The sequence below is a fragment of the Phyllobates terribilis genome, unplaced genomic scaffold, assembly GCF_046119375.1.
Source record: "Phyllobates terribilis strain yellow unplaced genomic scaffold, ASM4611937v1 Scaffold_5435__1_contigs__length_51691, whole genome shotgun sequence".
NCBI classification, from domain to species: Eukaryota; Metazoa; Chordata; class Amphibia; order Anura; family Dendrobatidae; genus Phyllobates; species Phyllobates terribilis.
In genome coordinates this window covers 23,152-39,713 of record NW_027368182.1, presented here as the reverse complement: position 1 = coordinate 39,713, position 16,562 = coordinate 23,152, and the positions used below count along the sequence as shown (strand labels likewise).

General features: G+C 43.7%; 9 non-coding genes across 9 annotated transcripts; all 9 read left to right on the top strand.

Moving 5' to 3' along the window:
- The first annotated feature begins 917 nt into the window (after positions 1–917).
- Positions 918–1,108, top strand: LOC141250199 (U2 spliceosomal RNA). Its single transcript, XR_012312537.1, has one exon. It is a non-coding gene; the product is annotated as a U2 spliceosomal RNA (small nuclear RNA).
- A 1,118-nt stretch (positions 1,109–2,226) lies between these two features.
- LOC141250198 (U2 spliceosomal RNA) lies at positions 2,227–2,417 on the top strand. The gene has a single exon (XR_012312536.1). It is a non-coding gene; the product is annotated as a U2 spliceosomal RNA (small nuclear RNA).
- A 1,118-nt stretch (positions 2,418–3,535) lies between these two features.
- LOC141250197 (U2 spliceosomal RNA) lies at positions 3,536–3,726 on the top strand. Its single transcript, XR_012312535.1, has one exon. It is a non-coding gene; the product is annotated as a U2 spliceosomal RNA (small nuclear RNA).
- A 5,996-nt stretch (positions 3,727–9,722) lies between these two features.
- On the top strand, positions 9,723–9,904 carry LOC141250211 (U2 spliceosomal RNA). Its single transcript, XR_012312548.1, has one exon. It is a non-coding gene; the product is annotated as a U2 spliceosomal RNA (small nuclear RNA).
- A 1,118-nt stretch (positions 9,905–11,022) lies between these two features.
- LOC141250196 (U2 spliceosomal RNA) lies at positions 11,023–11,213 on the top strand. The gene has a single exon (XR_012312534.1). It is a non-coding gene; the product is annotated as a U2 spliceosomal RNA (small nuclear RNA).
- Positions 11,214–12,331: 1,118 nt separating this feature from the next.
- On the top strand, positions 12,332–12,522 carry LOC141250195 (U2 spliceosomal RNA). The gene has a single exon (XR_012312533.1). It is a non-coding gene; the product is annotated as a U2 spliceosomal RNA (small nuclear RNA).
- Positions 12,523–13,640: 1,118 nt separating this feature from the next.
- Positions 13,641–13,831, top strand: LOC141250193 (U2 spliceosomal RNA). Its single transcript, XR_012312532.1, has one exon. It is a non-coding gene; the product is annotated as a U2 spliceosomal RNA (small nuclear RNA).
- A 1,118-nt stretch (positions 13,832–14,949) lies between these two features.
- On the top strand, positions 14,950–15,140 carry LOC141250192 (U2 spliceosomal RNA). The gene has a single exon (XR_012312531.1). It is a non-coding gene; the product is annotated as a U2 spliceosomal RNA (small nuclear RNA).
- Positions 15,141–16,258: 1,118 nt separating this feature from the next.
- LOC141250191 (U2 spliceosomal RNA) lies at positions 16,259–16,449 on the top strand. Its single transcript, XR_012312530.1, has one exon. It is a non-coding gene; the product is annotated as a U2 spliceosomal RNA (small nuclear RNA).
- Positions 16,450–16,562: the final 113 nt, after the last annotated feature.

Genomic DNA, 16,562 nt, shown 5'->3' with positions numbered 1-16,562 from the left:
GTGATGCAATGCTATCTTTCTAGCTCTCCCTTTCTACTTCCTTTTGGATAAACAGACATATTAGGCAAGCATTTTGGAGCTTTCACCTAAATAACTACAGGTGGTGAGATAAGCTGCACAATATAATTGACCTTTCAGTATATTGTTGCACACACACCATCTATTTAGCAAATGCCCTTGTTATCAACAGCAGCCTTTTAAACTCACCCGAGCTAACAGGTATGTGCGCTGGTTACACTGCTGCGCTTAAAATTTCTTTTTTGGTTTGCTACAATGCCTTTTCTGAAACGTTGTCTCCTTCTGCTGGAACACTGACTTCTTTCATTTAATGCCTGCAGACTATAAAAGAGAACCCAACCCAAAAAGTTTGGTTGATTAGTCTGTGGCATTCTGTTAAACTGTTGCTTATGGCGGTCTCTGTGAGCTTCTCAGCGACATTCAGCCAGCCAGGTATCCTGCCTGCAGTAGATGGAATGTGGCAATGGAACGCTGGCTGCGCGTGTCATAATAGGCTCTGAGCCTTTATATACCTGTGCACAGCAGCAGCCACCTTCAGTCTGCTGCTGGACAGCCAGCAGCAGCAGCAGCAGCAGGAGAGGTATGTAATCAGGAGCCCTCCTGCTAAGGGTAGACAGCTGCTCGTTCCACCCCACCCCCCGCCTTAATTGGTTCTCCTCCCTTCCAACGGTGTTGAGGCGGGTGGGAACAGCAGGGGGTGAAGGTGCTGTGTTTAAAGAGGTGGAGTTATGCAGATCTAAAACGCGTGGATTGCAGCAGCAGCAAGCCGAAAAGTGCAGGCATGTAAGGGATCTAGAGGTTGACAACATGTCTTCTTAACGGGAGTCCAGGAGCTCATCTCCACAAATGGACTTTTTAGGATCCTTGGGTGGCTCCGTAGTTTGAAACCAATTCTGGTTATCGCTTCTCGGCCTTTTGGCTAAGATCAAGTGTAGTATCTGTTCTTATCAGTTTAATATCTGATACGTCCCCTATCTGGGGACCATATATTAAATGGATTTTTAGAACAGGGAGATGGAAAAAGAGCTTGCTCTGTCCACTCCACGCATTGACCTGGTATTGCAGTATCTCCAGGACCGGTGCACCCCTTCTTTAATGCAGTTTCTAAAATCAGAAAGAATTGAATTCAATGTTTTTTGTTCATTTTGCTTGTTTGTCGGATTTTGGGATGGACTCTTTGGCTCTGCTTTTCTTCTCCTCATTGGATTTTTCATGTTCAAAGTTGCAGAAGCCAGATTACAAGCTCATTTTGGTTCAACTTCAGCAACTGTGCATTGCATTGCCATGTAATGTGATGCAATGCTATCTTTCTAGCTCTCCCTTTCTACTTCCTTTTGGATAAACAGACATATTAGGCAAGCATTTTGGAGCTTTCACCTAAATAACTACAGGTGGTGAGATAAGCTGCACAATATAATTGACCTTTCAGTATATTGTTGCACACACACCATCTATTTAGCAAATGCCCTTGTTATCAACAGCAGCCTTTTAAACTCACCCGAGCTAACAGGTATGTGCGCTGGTTACACTGCTGCGCTTAAAATTTCTTTTTTGGTTTGCTACAATGCCTTTTCTGAAACGTTGTCTCCTTCTGCTGGAACACTGACTTCTTTCATTTAATGCCTGCAGACTATAAAAGAGAACCCAACCCAAAAAGTTTGGTTGATTAGTCTGTGGCATTCTGTTAAACTGTTGCTTATGGCGGTCTCTGTGAGCTTCTCAGCGACATTCAGCCAGCCAGGTATCCTGCCTGCAGTAGATGGAATGTGGCAATGGAACGCTGGCTGCGCGTGTCATAATAGGCTCTGAGCCTTTATATACCTGTGCACAGCAGCAGCCACCTTCAGTCTGCTGCTGGACAGCCAGCAGCAGCAGCAGCAGCAGGAGAGGTATGTAATCAGGAGCCCTCCTGCTAAGGGTAGACAGCTGCTCGTTCCACCCCACCCCCCGCCTTAATTGGTTCTCCTCCCTTCCAACGGTGTTGAGGCGGGTGGGAACAGCAGGGGGTGAAGGTGCTGTGTTTAAAGAGGTGGAGTTATGCAGATCTAAAACGCGTGGATTGCAGCAGCAGCAAGCCGAAAAGTGCAGGCATGTAAGGGATCTAGAGGTTGACAACATGTCTTCTTAACGGGAGTCCAGGAGCTCATCTCCACAAATGGACTTTTTAGGATCCTTGGGTGGCTCCGTAGTTTGAAACCAATTCTGGTTATCGCTTCTCGGCCTTTTGGCTAAGATCAAGTGTAGTATCTGTTCTTATCAGTTTAATATCTGATACGTCCCCTATCTGGGGACCATATATTAAATGGATTTTTAGAACAGGGAGATGGAAAAAGAGCTTGCTCTGTCCACTCCACGCATTGACCTGGTATTGCAGTATCTCCAGGACCGGTGCACCCCTTCTTTAATGCAGTTTCTAAAATCAGAAAGAATTGAATTCAATGTTTTTTGTTCATTTTGCTTGTTTGTCGGATTTTGGGATGGACTCTTTGGCTCTGCTTTTCTTCTCCTCATTGGATTTTTCATGTTCAAAGTTGCAGAAGCCAGATTACAAGCTCATTTTGGTTCAACTTCAGCAACTGTGCATTGCATTGCCATGTAATGTGATGCAATGCTATCTTTCTAGCTCTCCCTTTCTACTTCCTTTTGGATAAACAGACATATTAGGCAAGCATTTTGGAGCTTTCACCTAAATAACTACAGGTGGTGAGATAAGCTGCACAATATAATTGACCTTTCAGTATATTGTTGCACACACACCATCTATTTAGCAAATGCCCTTGTTATCAACAGCAGCCTTTTAAACTCACCCGAGCTAACAGGTATGTGCGCTGGTTACACTGCTGCGCTTAAAATTTCTTTTTTGGTTTGCTACAATGCCTTTTCTGAAACGTTGTCTCCTTCTGCTGGAACACTGACTTCTTTCATTTAATGCCTGCAGACTATAAAAGAGAACCCAACCCAAAAAGTTTGGTTGATTAGTCTGTGGCATTCTGTTAAACTGTTGCTTATGGCGGTCTCTGTGAGCTTCTCAGCGACATTCAGCCAGCCAGGTATCCTGCCTGCAGTAGATGGAATGTGGCAATGGAACGCTGGCTGCGCGTGTCATAATAGGCTCTGAGCCTTTATATACCTGTGCACAGCAGCAGCCACCTTCAGTCTGCTGCTGGACAGCCAGCAGCAGCAGCAGCAGCAGGAGAGGTATGTAATCAGGAGCCCTCCTGCTAAGGGTAGACAGCTGCTCGTTCCACCCCACCCCCCGCCTTAATTGGTTCTCCTCCCTTCCAACGGTGTTGAGGCGGGTGGGAACAGCAGGGGGTGAAGGTGCTGTGTTTAAAGAGGTGGAGTTATGCAGATCTAAAACGCGTGGATTGCAGCAGCAGCAAGCCGAAAAGTGCAGGCATGTAAGGGATCTAGAGGTTGACAACATGTCTTCTTAACGGGAGTCCAGGAGCTCATCTCCACAAATGGACTTTTTAGGATCCTTGGGTGGCTCCGTAGTTTGAAACCAATTCTGGTTATCGCTTCTCGGCCTTTTGGCTAAGATCAAGTGTAGTATCTGTTCTTATCAGTTTAATATCTGATACGTCCCCTATCTGGGGACCATATATTAAATGGATTTTTAGAACAGGGAGATGGAAAAAGAGCTTGCTCTGTCCACTCCACGCATTGACCTGGTATTGCAGTATCTCCAGGACCGGTGCACCCCTTCTTTAATGCAGTTTCTAAAATCAGAAAGAATTGAATTCAATGTTTTTTGTTCATTTTGCTTGTTTGTCGGATTTTGGGATGGACTCTTTGGCTCTGCTTTTCTTCTCCTCATTGGATTTTTCATGTTCAAAGTTGCAGAAGCCAGATTACAAGCTCATTTTGGTTCAACTTCAGCAACTGTGCATTGCATTGCCATGTAATGTGATGCAATGCTATCTTTCTAGCTCTCCCTTTCTACTTCCTTTTGGATAAACAGACATATTAGGCAAGCATTTTGGAGCTTTCACCTAAATAACTACAGGTGGTGAGATAAGCTGCACAATATAATTGACCTTTCAGTATATTGTTGCACACACACCATCTATTTAGCAAATGCCCTTGTTATCAACAGCAGCCTTTTAAACTCACCCGAGCTAACAGGTATGTGCGCTGGTTACACTGCTGCGCTTAAAATTTCTTTTTTGGTTTGCTACAATGCCTTTTCTGAAACGTTGTCTCCTTCTGCTGGAACACTGACTTCTTTCATTTAATGCCTGCAGACTATAAAAGAGAACCCAACCCAAAAAGTTTGGTTGATTAGTCTGTGGCATTCTGTTAAACTGTTGCTTATGGCGGTCTCTGTGAGCTTCTCAGCGACATTCAGCCAGCCAGGTATCCTGCCTGCAGTAGATGGAATGTGGCAATGGAACGCTGGCTGCGCGTGTCATAATAGGCTCTGAGCCTTTATATACCTGTGCACAGCAGCAGCCACCTTCAGTCTGCTGCTGGACAGCCAGCAGCAGCAGCAGCAGCAGGAGAGGTATGTAATCAGGAGCCCTCCTGCTAAGGGTAGACAGCTGCTCGTTCCACCCCACCCCCCGCCTTAATTGGTTCTCCTCCCTTCCAACGGTGTTGAGGCGGGTGGGAACAGCAGGGGGTGAAGGTGCTGTGTTTAAAGAGGTGGAGTTATGCAGATCTAAAACGCGTGGATTGCAGCAGCAGCAAGCCGAAAAGTGCAGGCATGTAAGGGATCTAGAGGTTGACAACATGTCTTCTTAACGGGAGTCCAGGAGCTCATCTCCACAAATGGACTTTTTAGGATCCTTGGGTGGCTCCGTAGTTTGAAACCAATTCTGGTTATCGCTTCTCGGCCTTTTGGCTACGACCAAGTGTTGTTGCTGGAAGACTCCAAAGCCTATCGCATCCTCGGCCTTGAGGCATCGGCAGTTCTACTGTCTTAAGCCTCCTGCTGCTATAGGGGGTGTGCGTGCTGAAGAGAACCAAGAAGGCGATCGACTTATCTGAATATGGCGATGGCGACATCGGCTACTCTCCGTTCTGCTGGAGCTGGCGACTTGAAGATCAAGAACTCTTTCAAGATTGAAGTTGAAGAGCGAGCCCGTGACAAGTTCTCCCTGTCTTTCTTCGTGAGGAAGGTCCTGCTTGAGATCCTGCAGGTGAAAAGGGAGAACATTCTGGCACTTCAAGATGCTCCTGGACGCTTTGTGCTTACCCTGACCTCTGAAGTGGCATCTCAGAATTTTTACCATCAGATCAAGCTGAGACTTCAGGAGGAAGATCTTAAAGGACTGTGTTTTGTGACCCTCTGCCTGGCAGAAGAGAAGTCTGTGGTGGTTCATATGAGCAATCCGCATGTCTCTGAAAAGGATGTGGCTGCGTTTCTGCATAACTATTGCTCTGAGGTCCACTTTTCTCACAAAATCATGAACTCTGAGAGGTTGTGGACCGGAAAATACAAGTTCATCGTGAAGCTGAGAGAAGGTTTGGGAATTGGTGGACTCATTCATCCGCCTCAGAGCTTCCTGATTGGCAGAGAGAGAGGAAGACTCTTCTATCCAGGGATGCCTATCTTCTGCAGAAAATGTATGGACTTTGGGCATTCCTTTGAGAGCTGCAAGGAGGAGAACGCTCTTTGCAAGAAGTGCTATCAAAAAGGACATGTCACTCTGAACTGCCCAAATCAGATGATCTGTAATATCTGCCGTATCCCTGGGCACTCTTTTCGGGATTGTCCGTTGAGAAAAAAGACCTTCAGCTATGCAGATGCAGCTCGGGGGGGAGCCCCTCCGAAGCGGTCCAGTCCTGAAGAACAAACAGACAAATCCAAGGACCCTCCCGGGAACCCTTCTGGGGATCCGCCCAAGGACACTGCTGGGGACCCGCCTGGGGATAGCATTGTTCTCAAGGATTGGTCGGAGAGTCCAGATGGTCATGTGGTGGAGGAGAATCCAGCTGAGTCTGAAGTGGAGATGGGAGAGGAGTCTTCTAAGGAGGCTGGTGGTGAGGAGGAGGAGGAGGAGATTAACATTGACGTGGAGGTTTTGAGGAAAAGGAAAAAGGAGAAGTCGAGTTTGTTTAAGGGAGAGAGCGCCAGCAAAAGACCTGCTGGGCGTTTGAAAATAGTCCTCCCTAATTACTCACCTAAACCGATCATCTCAGTTCCTAAACCTGTAAACCCATCTGATCCGGTGAACATCGAGGAATTCTCAGACACGGACGTTTCTGCGGGTCCCTCTACCCCGGTCGGATTCATGTCAGATACGGACTCAAGCTCTGTTTAAATGATTTATGGCTACACTCAAAATTGCCTCACTAAATGTGAGGAGTTTAAAGGGCTCTGTCAAGAGAGCTGCTTTATTTTCTTACCTGATGACTTTAGATGCTGATATTTTTTTACTTCAAGAATGTGGCATTGACCATGACCCTAACTATAACAAACTAAGGGAAGATTGGGCGAACGGACCTTCCATCTGGTCCGGTGAAAATGGATCGCGTGCTACTGGTGTTGGCGTCCTGTTTAAAAACAAAGACTTTAAGGTTACCTCGTTCACTGAAGTTGAACCTGGACGTGCACTAGTTATTAATGTGAGTTACTGTGGATCCGAGTTCAAGCTGATTAATGTTTATGCATCTCCAATTAAAGAGGAAAGATCCAGTTTATTAGATCTCATCAAACTCTTTATACCTGGTCCTACACCAACTGTGGTTGGCGGTGACTTCAATTGTATCCGGTCTGATGAAAATAGGACATCAGGTACTAGAAGGAAAGACAAAACTGAGATGCAGTTAAAAAATCTAATCGACGATACTTGCCTGAATGATGTCTGGAGAGTAAAGAATACCTCTGAACCAGGATACACTTGGGAGAACAATCTTCTAAAATCAAGAATTGACTTTGTTCTGACATCACAGAGTTTTAAAGTGAATAAAGTGGATCTAACAGGTAACATCTTTTCTGACCACAAAACGTTAATTACTCACTTGGAATTGCCCAGTCTAGAGAAAGGGCGAGGTGTCTGGAAGTTGAACACTCTGCTGCTGGAAGATGAAAGTATAAAAGAGGAATTTTTGAAATTTTATAAAAAACTACAGGGGAAAAAACATTATTACAAAAGAATTCTAGAATGGTGGGAGTATGTGAAGTCTCAAATTAGACATTTTTTTCTCTTAGCTGGCAAAAGGAAGGCCAGACAGAATCAGAAATGGTTTAAAGACCTGAATACAAAACTGCAAACAGGTTACAAACTCAGAAATGCAGGGATAGATATGGAGGATGTTATTTTACAAGTCAAAGAAGACATTAAAAAAGCAATTGAACAGAAAGGCAAAGAAATAATTTTCAACGCCAAGGTAGAACATATGGAAAAAAATGAAACATGTTCCAGGTTCTTTTTCAAAAAATCTTTAGAACGCAAAGAATTAATTAAAGAACTTGATGGTGAAACAACTAAAGATGGACTGTTGGACAAAGCGCAAACTTTTTATCAAAATCTTTTTAGCGAAAAGAAAATTGACGCTGATTTTTTACCTGATGCTCTTAATTCATTGCAGAATCACCTTGAAAAGCAAGATCAAGAGTTGTTGATTGAAGATATCTGTGAAGAAGAACTGCTAAGTGCAATCAAAAGCTTTTCTAGAGGAAAAACACCGGGTACTGACGGACTACAAATTGAATTTTATCTTACTTTTTGGGAGATTTTAAAAGACGACCTGTTTGAGATTTTTAAAGCTGTCTTTTTATGTGACAAATTGCCTGAATCTTGGAGAAGTGGTGTGGTCACCCTGCTTTTTAAAAAAGGAGATAAGACTAATCTAGAGAACTGGAGACCAATCACGTTACTCAACGTAGATTATAAAATTATGGCAAAAATCATGGTGAACAGAATGAAGAAGGTGATAGAGAAGGTCGTGCATCCTGATCAGGTATGTGGTGTGCCTGGTCGTACAATTGCAGAAAACTTGAATATTATACGGGACGCAATTTGGTATCAGCAAGAGAGGAAGCAAAAGCTAGCTCTTCTGTCCCTTGATTTCCAGAAAGCGTACGACAGAGTCTCTCATAAGTACCTGTATTCTGTGTTAAAGAAAATGAAATTCCCGGATGTTTTTATTAAGCACATTGCACTTTTATATGATGGAAGTTTTAGCAGGATTTTAATTAATGGTTTTTTATCTTCAGAAGTTTTTCTAAAGTCGGGCGTCAAACAAGGATGCCCACTTTCGCCTCTGCTCTTTATCTGCGCAATCGAGCCTCTACTGGCAATGTTGAGGAAAGATAAGATGGTGAAAGGTGTACCCATACCAGGTGGAAATGGACTAAGTACTAAGTCACTGGGGTACATGGATGACATCACGATCCTGTGCGACTCAGAACAATCGCTGAGAAGAGCAGTAAGAACTACTGATTTTTTCTGTTTAGCATCTGCCTTCAAACTGAACTTGGAGAAGAGCGAATGTCTTGGATTCGGTGATTGGTCAGATGCGCAGATTCCTCAACTTAAAATAAGAAGTGATAAGATCAAAATTTTAGGTGTTGTGTTTACAAAAAAGAATGATGGAGAAGAAAGTTGGCAGTTGGTGAAGGAGAAAATGCAAAAGAAGATAAGTTTATGGAAACTCAGAAAATTATCAATGGAAGGTAAAAACTTGATCATTAAGTCTTTGTTGTTGCCGATAATGTTGTTTTTAAGTATGGTGTACCCCCCGAATGAGAACACAGTAAAGTTTCTCCAGAGACAAATTTTTCTTTTTCTGTGGGGATCAAAAATGGAGAAGGTTCGAAGAGAGACAATGTACAAGCAGCATAAATATGGTGGAAAGAATATCCCAAATATCAAAAATTTTTTGTACCTAAAGTTCTTTAGTTTTTGCTTCAAAATGACCAATCTAAGAACTCATTGGTCTTTCTACTTAAGATATGCAGCTGGAGATATCTTTAGGAAAAGAAAGTGGATAACATTGCCCCAAAATTCTCCTGTCCTAATTACACCGCCAAAACAATATGTCTTACTAGAAAAAACAATTAGACTTTATAACTTACCTGAAGTAGATGTGGAGATGCTGTCAAATTCAAGAAGACTGGCTCTAGAGACAAAGAGAAAAGAAACGATGACAGCAGTGGCAAACTTTACTTACACTAAAAGTGGAAGAATTTGGAGAATGACTTATGCACCTTATCTAACAAATGAATATAAAGACTTGGCATGGGCAATAGTGCAAGAATGTGTTCCTGTTAGATTTTTTCAACACAGAAGGGGATTGTGCAATACTGCAAGATGCCCTAGAACAGGCTGTGTTAGAGAGGAAACAGTTTTACACACCTTTTGGAACTGTTTTTATGCCCAAAATGTCTGGAAAGAAGTTGGAAGTCTCTTAAAGTTTGTTACTGGTCTTAAGTTTTTAAATCACGAAGTAGTTTTATATGGAAATTTTACATGTCAATCAAAAGAAAAAGAAAGAGTCATTTGGATAATGATAAATGGAATAAAGAATGCGCTATGGAAAGTCCGAAACATATTGCTTTTTAAAAGAGATTTTATAAGTGAAAGTGAATGCATAAAATTAGCACTAAGTGAAATATATATTTATTACCTGTTAGATCTGAAGAGAATTGGGAAAAAAAGAGCCAAGAGTCTATGGAACTTTCATCTGTGGAACCTTGTAGCATGAACAGATTATAAGGCAAGAGAAATATTAGAAGAGAAATAACAACTGAAATATAAGAACAAAATGAAAAAGAAAAAAATCTGTTCTTATCAGTTTAATATCTGATACGTCCCCTATCTGGGGACCATATATTAAATGGATTTTTAGAACAGGGAGATGGAAAAAGAGCTTGCTCTGTCCACTCCACGCATTGACCTGGTATTGCAGTATCTCCAGGACCGGTGCACCCCTTCTTTAATGCAGTTTCTAAAATCAGAAAGAATTGAATTCAATGTTTTTTGTTCATTTTGCTTGTTTGTCGGATTTTGGGATGGACTCTTTGGCTCTGCTTTTCTTCTCCTCATTGGATTTTTCATGTTCAAAGTTGCAGAAGCCAGATTACAAGCTCATTTTGGTTCAACTTCAGCAACTGTGCATTGCATTGCCATGTAATGTGATGCAATGCTATCTTTCTAGCTCTCCCTTTCTACTTCCTTTTGGATAAACAGACATATTAGGCAAGCATTTTGGAGCTTTCACCTAAATAACTACAGGTGGTGAGATAAGCTGCACAATATAATTGACCTTTCAGTATATTGTTGCACACACACCATCTATTTAGCAAATGCCCTTGTTATCAACAGCAGCCTTTTAAACTCACCCGAGCTAACAGGTATGTGCGCTGGTTACACTGCTGCGCTTAAAATTTCTTTTTTGGTTTGCTACAATGCCTTTTCTGAAACGTTGTCTCCTTCTGCTGGAACACTGACTTCTTTCATTTAATGCCTGCAGACTATAAAAGAGAACCCAACCCAAAAAGTTTGGTTGATTAGTCTGTGGCATTCTGTTAAACTGTTGCTTATGGCGGTCTCTGTGAGCTTCTCAGCGACATTCAGCCAGCCAGGTATCCTGCCTGCAGTAGATGGAATGTGGCAATGGAACGCTGGCTGCGCGTGTCATAATAGGCTCTGAGCCTTTATATACCTGTGCACAGCAGCAGCCACCTTCAGTCTGCTGCTGGACAGCCAGCAGCAGCAGCAGCAGCAGGAGAGGTATGTAATCAGGAGCCCTCCTGCTAAGGGTAGACAGCTGCTCGTTCCACCCCACCCCCCGCCTTAATTGGTTCTCCTCCCTTCCAACGGTGTTGAGGCGGGTGGGAACAGCAGGGGGTGAAGGTGCTGTGTTTAAAGAGGTGGAGTTATGCAGATCTAAAACGCGTGGATTGCAGCAGCAGCAAGCCGAAAAGTGCAGGCATGTAAGGGATCTAGAGGTTGACAACATGTCTTCTTAACGGGAGTCCAGGAGCTCATCTCCACAAATGGACTTTTTAGGATCCTTGGGTGGCTCCGTAGTTTGAAACCAATTCTGGTTATCGCTTCTCGGCCTTTTGGCTAAGATCAAGTGTAGTATCTGTTCTTATCAGTTTAATATCTGATACGTCCCCTATCTGGGGACCATATATTAAATGGATTTTTAGAACAGGGAGATGGAAAAAGAGCTTGCTCTGTCCACTCCACGCATTGACCTGGTATTGCAGTATCTCCAGGACCGGTGCACCCCTTCTTTAATGCAGTTTCTAAAATCAGAAAGAATTGAATTCAATGTTTTTTGTTCATTTTGCTTGTTTGTCGGATTTTGGGATGGACTCTTTGGCTCTGCTTTTCTTCTCCTCATTGGATTTTTCATGTTCAAAGTTGCAGAAGCCAGATTACAAGCTCATTTTGGTTCAACTTCAGCAACTGTGCATTGCATTGCCATGTAATGTGATGCAATGCTATCTTTCTAGCTCTCCCTTTCTACTTCCTTTTGGATAAACAGACATATTAGGCAAGCATTTTGGAGCTTTCACCTAAATAACTACAGGTGGTGAGATAAGCTGCACAATATAATTGACCTTTCAGTATATTGTTGCACACACACCATCTATTTAGCAAATGCCCTTGTTATCAACAGCAGCCTTTTAAACTCACCCGAGCTAACAGGTATGTGCGCTGGTTACACTGCTGCGCTTAAAATTTCTTTTTTGGTTTGCTACAATGCCTTTTCTGAAACGTTGTCTCCTTCTGCTGGAACACTGACTTCTTTCATTTAATGCCTGCAGACTATAAAAGAGAACCCAACCCAAAAAGTTTGGTTGATTAGTCTGTGGCATTCTGTTAAACTGTTGCTTATGGCGGTCTCTGTGAGCTTCTCAGCGACATTCAGCCAGCCAGGTATCCTGCCTGCAGTAGATGGAATGTGGCAATGGAACGCTGGCTGCGCGTGTCATAATAGGCTCTGAGCCTTTATATACCTGTGCACAGCAGCAGCCACCTTCAGTCTGCTGCTGGACAGCCAGCAGCAGCAGCAGCAGCAGGAGAGGTATGTAATCAGGAGCCCTCCTGCTAAGGGTAGACAGCTGCTCGTTCCACCCCACCCCCCGCCTTAATTGGTTCTCCTCCCTTCCAACGGTGTTGAGGCGGGTGGGAACAGCAGGGGGTGAAGGTGCTGTGTTTAAAGAGGTGGAGTTATGCAGATCTAAAACGCGTGGATTGCAGCAGCAGCAAGCCGAAAAGTGCAGGCATGTAAGGGATCTAGAGGTTGACAACATGTCTTCTTAACGGGAGTCCAGGAGCTCATCTCCACAAATGGACTTTTTAGGATCCTTGGGTGGCTCCGTAGTTTGAAACCAATTCTGGTTATCGCTTCTCGGCCTTTTGGCTAAGATCAAGTGTAGTATCTGTTCTTATCAGTTTAATATCTGATACGTCCCCTATCTGGGGACCATATATTAAATGGATTTTTAGAACAGGGAGATGGAAAAAGAGCTTGCTCTGTCCACTCCACGCATTGACCTGGTATTGCAGTATCTCCAGGACCGGTGCACCCCTTCTTTAATGCAGTTTCTAAAATCAGAAAGAATTGAATTCAATGTTTTTTGTTCATTTTGCTTGTTTGTCGGATTTTGGGATGGACTCTTTGGCTCTGCTTTTCTTCTCCTCATTGGATTTTTCATGTTCAAAGTTGCAGAAGCCAGATTACAAGCTCATTTTGGTTCAACTTCAGCAACTGTGCATTGCATTGCCATGTAATGTGATGCAATGCTATCTTTCTAGCTCTCCCTTTCTACTTCCTTTTGGATAAACAGACATATTAGGCAAGCATTTTGGAGCTTTCACCTAAATAACTACAGGTGGTGAGATAAGCTGCACAATATAATTGACCTTTCAGTATATTGTTGCACACACACCATCTATTTAGCAAATGCCCTTGTTATCAACAGCAGCCTTTTAAACTCACCCGAGCTAACAGGTATGTGCGCTGGTTACACTGCTGCGCTTAAAATTTCTTTTTTGGTTTGCTACAATGCCTTTTCTGAAACGTTGTCTCCTTCTGCTGGAACACTGACTTCTTTCATTTAATGCCTGCAGACTATAAAAGAGAACCCAACCCAAAAAGTTTGGTTGATTAGTCTGTGGCATTCTGTTAAACTGTTGCTTATGGCGGTCTCTGTGAGCTTCTCAGCGACATTCAGCCAGCCAGGTATCCTGCCTGCAGTAGATGGAATGTGGCAATGGAACGCTGGCTGCGCGTGTCATAATAGGCTCTGAGCCTTTATATACCTGTGCACAGCAGCAGCCACCTTCAGTCTGCTGCTGGACAGCCAGCAGCAGCAGCAGCAGCAGGAGAGGTATGTAATCAGGAGCCCTCCTGCTAAGGGTAGACAGCTGCTCGTTCCACCCCACCCCCCGCCTTAATTGGTTCTCCTCCCTTCCAACGGTGTTGAGGCGGGTGGGAACAGCAGGGGGTGAAGGTGCTGTGTTTAAAGAGGTGGAGTTATGCAGATCTAAAACGCGTGGATTGCAGCAGCAGCAAGCCGAAAAGTGCAGGCATGTAAGGGATCTAGAGGTTGACAACATGTCTTCTTAACGGGAGTCCAGGAGCTCATCTCCACAAATGGACTTTTTAGGATCCTTGGGTGGCTCCGTAGTTTGAAACCAATTCTGGTTATCGCTTCTCGGCCTTTTGGCTAAGATCAAGTGTAGTATCTGTTCTTATCAGTTTAATATCTGATACGTCCCCTATCTGGGGACCATATATTAAATGGATTTTTAGAACAGGGAGATGGAAAAAGAGCTTGCTCTGTCCACTCCACGCATTGACCTGGTATTGCAGTATCTCCAGGACCGGTGCACCCCTTCTTTAATGCAGTTTCTAAAATCAGAAAGAATTGAATTCAATGTTTTTTGTTCATTTTGCTTGTTTGTCGGATTTTGGGATGGACTCTTTGGCTCTGCTTTTCTTCTCCTCATTGGATTTTTCATGTTCAAAGTTGCAGAAGCCAGATTACAAGCTCATTTTGGTTCAACTTCAGCAACTGTGCATTGCATTGCCATGTAATGTGATGCAATGCTATCTTTCTAGCTCTCCCTTTCTACTTCCTTTTGGATAAACAGACATATTAGGCAAGCATTTTGGAGCTTTCACCTAAATAACTACAGGTGGTGAGATAAGCTGCACAATATAATTGACCTTTCAGTATATTGTTGCACACACACCATCTATTTAGCAAATGCCCTTGTTATCAACAGCAGCCTTTTAAACTCACCCGAGCTAACAGGTATGTGCGCTGGTTACACTGCTGCGCTTAAAATTTCTTTTTTGGTTTGCTACAATGCCTTTTCTGAAACGTTGTCTCCTTCTGCTGGAACACTGACTTCTTTCATTTAATGCCTGCAGACTATAAAAGAGAACCCAACCCAAAAAGTTTGGTTGATTAGTCTGTGGCATTCTGTTAAACTGTTGCTTATGGCGGTCTCTGTGAGCTTCTCAGCGACATTCAGCCAGCCAGGTATCCTGCCTGCAGTAGATGGAATGTGGCAATGGAACGCTGGCTGCGCGTGTCATAATAGGCTCTGAGCCTTTATATACCTGTGCACAGCAGCAGCCACCTTCAGTCTGCTGCTGGACAGCCAGCAGCAGCAGCAGCAGCAGGAGAGGTATGTAATCAGGAGCCCTCCTGCTAAGGGTAGACAGCTGCTCGTTCCACCCCACCCCCCGCCTTAATTGGTTCTCCTCCCTTCCAACGGTGTTGAGGCGGGTGGGAACAGCAGGGGGTGAAGGTGCTGTGTTTAAAGAGGTGGAGTTATGCAGATCTAAAACGCGTGGATTGCAGCAGCAGCAAGCCGAAAAGTGCAGGCATGTAAGGGATCTAGAGGTTGACAACATGTCTTCTTAACGGGAGTCCAGGAGCTCATCTCCACAAATGGACTTTTTAGGATCCTTGGGTGGCTCCGTAGTTTGAAACCAATTCTGGTTATCGCTTCTCGGCCTTTTGGCTAAGATCAAGTGTAGTATCTGTTCTTATCAGTTTAATATCTGATACGTCCCCTATCTGGGGACCATATATTAAATGGATTTTTAGAACAGGGAGATGGAAAAAGAGCTTGCTCTGTCCACTCCACGCATTGACCTGGTATTGCAGTATCTCCAGGACCGGTGCACCCCTTCTTTAATGCAGTTTCTAAAATCAGAAAGAATTGAATTCAATGTTTTTTGTTCATTTTGCTTGTTTGTCGGATTTTGGGATGGACTCTTTGGCTCTGCTTTTCTTCTCCTCATTGGATTTTTCATGTTCAAAGTTGCAGAAGCCAGATTACAAGCTCATTTTGGTTCAACTTCAGCAACTGTGCATTGCATTGCCATGTAATGTGATGCAATGCTATCTTTCTAGCTCTCCCTTTCTACTTCCTTTTGGATAAACAGACATATTAGGCAAGCATTTTGGAGCTTTCACCTAAATAACTACAGGTGGTGAGATAAGCTGCACAATATAATTGACCTTTCAGTATATTGTTGCACACACACCATCTATTTAGCAAATGCCCTTGTTATCAACAGCAGCCTTTTAAACTCACCCGAGCTAACAGGTATGTGCGCTGGTTACACTGCTGCGCTTAAAATTTCTTTTTTGGTTTGCTACAATGCCTTTTCTGAAACGTTGTCTCCTTCTGCTGGAACACTGACTTCTTTCATTTAATGCCTGCAGACTATAAAAGAGAACCCAACCCAAAAAGTTTGGTTGATTAGTCTGTGGCATTCTGTTAAACTGTTGCTTATGGCGGTCTCTGTGAGCTTCTCAGCGACATTCAGCCAGCCAGGTATCCTGCCTGCAGTAGATGGAATGTGGCAATGGAACGCTGGCTGCGCGTGTCATAATAGGCTCTGAGCCTTTATATACCTGTGCACAGCAGCAGCCACCTTCAGTCTGCTGCTGGACAGCCAGCAGCAGCAGCAGCAGCAGGAGAGGTATGTAATCAGGAGCCCTCCTGCTAAGGGTAGACAGCTGCTCGTTCCACCCCACCCCCCGCCTTAATTGGTTCTCCTCCCTTCCAACGGTGTTGAGGCGGGTGGGAACAGCAGGGGGTGAAGGTGCTGTGTTTAAAGAGGTGGAGTTATGCAGATCTAAAACGCGTGGATTGCAGCAGCAGCAAGCCGAAAAGTGCAGGCATGTAAGGGATCTAGAGGTTGACAACATGTCTTCTTAACGGGAGTCCAGGAGCTCATCTCCACAAATGGACTTTTTAGGATCCTTGGGTGGCTCCGTAGTTTGAAACCAATTCTGGTTATCGCTTCTCGGCCTTTTGGCTAAGATCAAGTGTAGTATCTGTTCTTATCAGTTTAATATCTGATACGTCCCCTATCTGGGGACCATATATTAAATGGATTTTTAGAACAGGGAGATGGAAAAAGAGCTTGCTCTGTCCACTCCACGCATTGACCTGGTATTGCAGTATCTCCAGGACCGGTGCACCCCTTCTTTAATGCAGTTTCTAAAATCAGAAAGAATTGAATTCAATGTTTTTTGTTCATTTTGCTTGTTTGTCGGATTTTGGGATGGACTCTTTGGCTCTGCTTTTCTTCTCCTCATT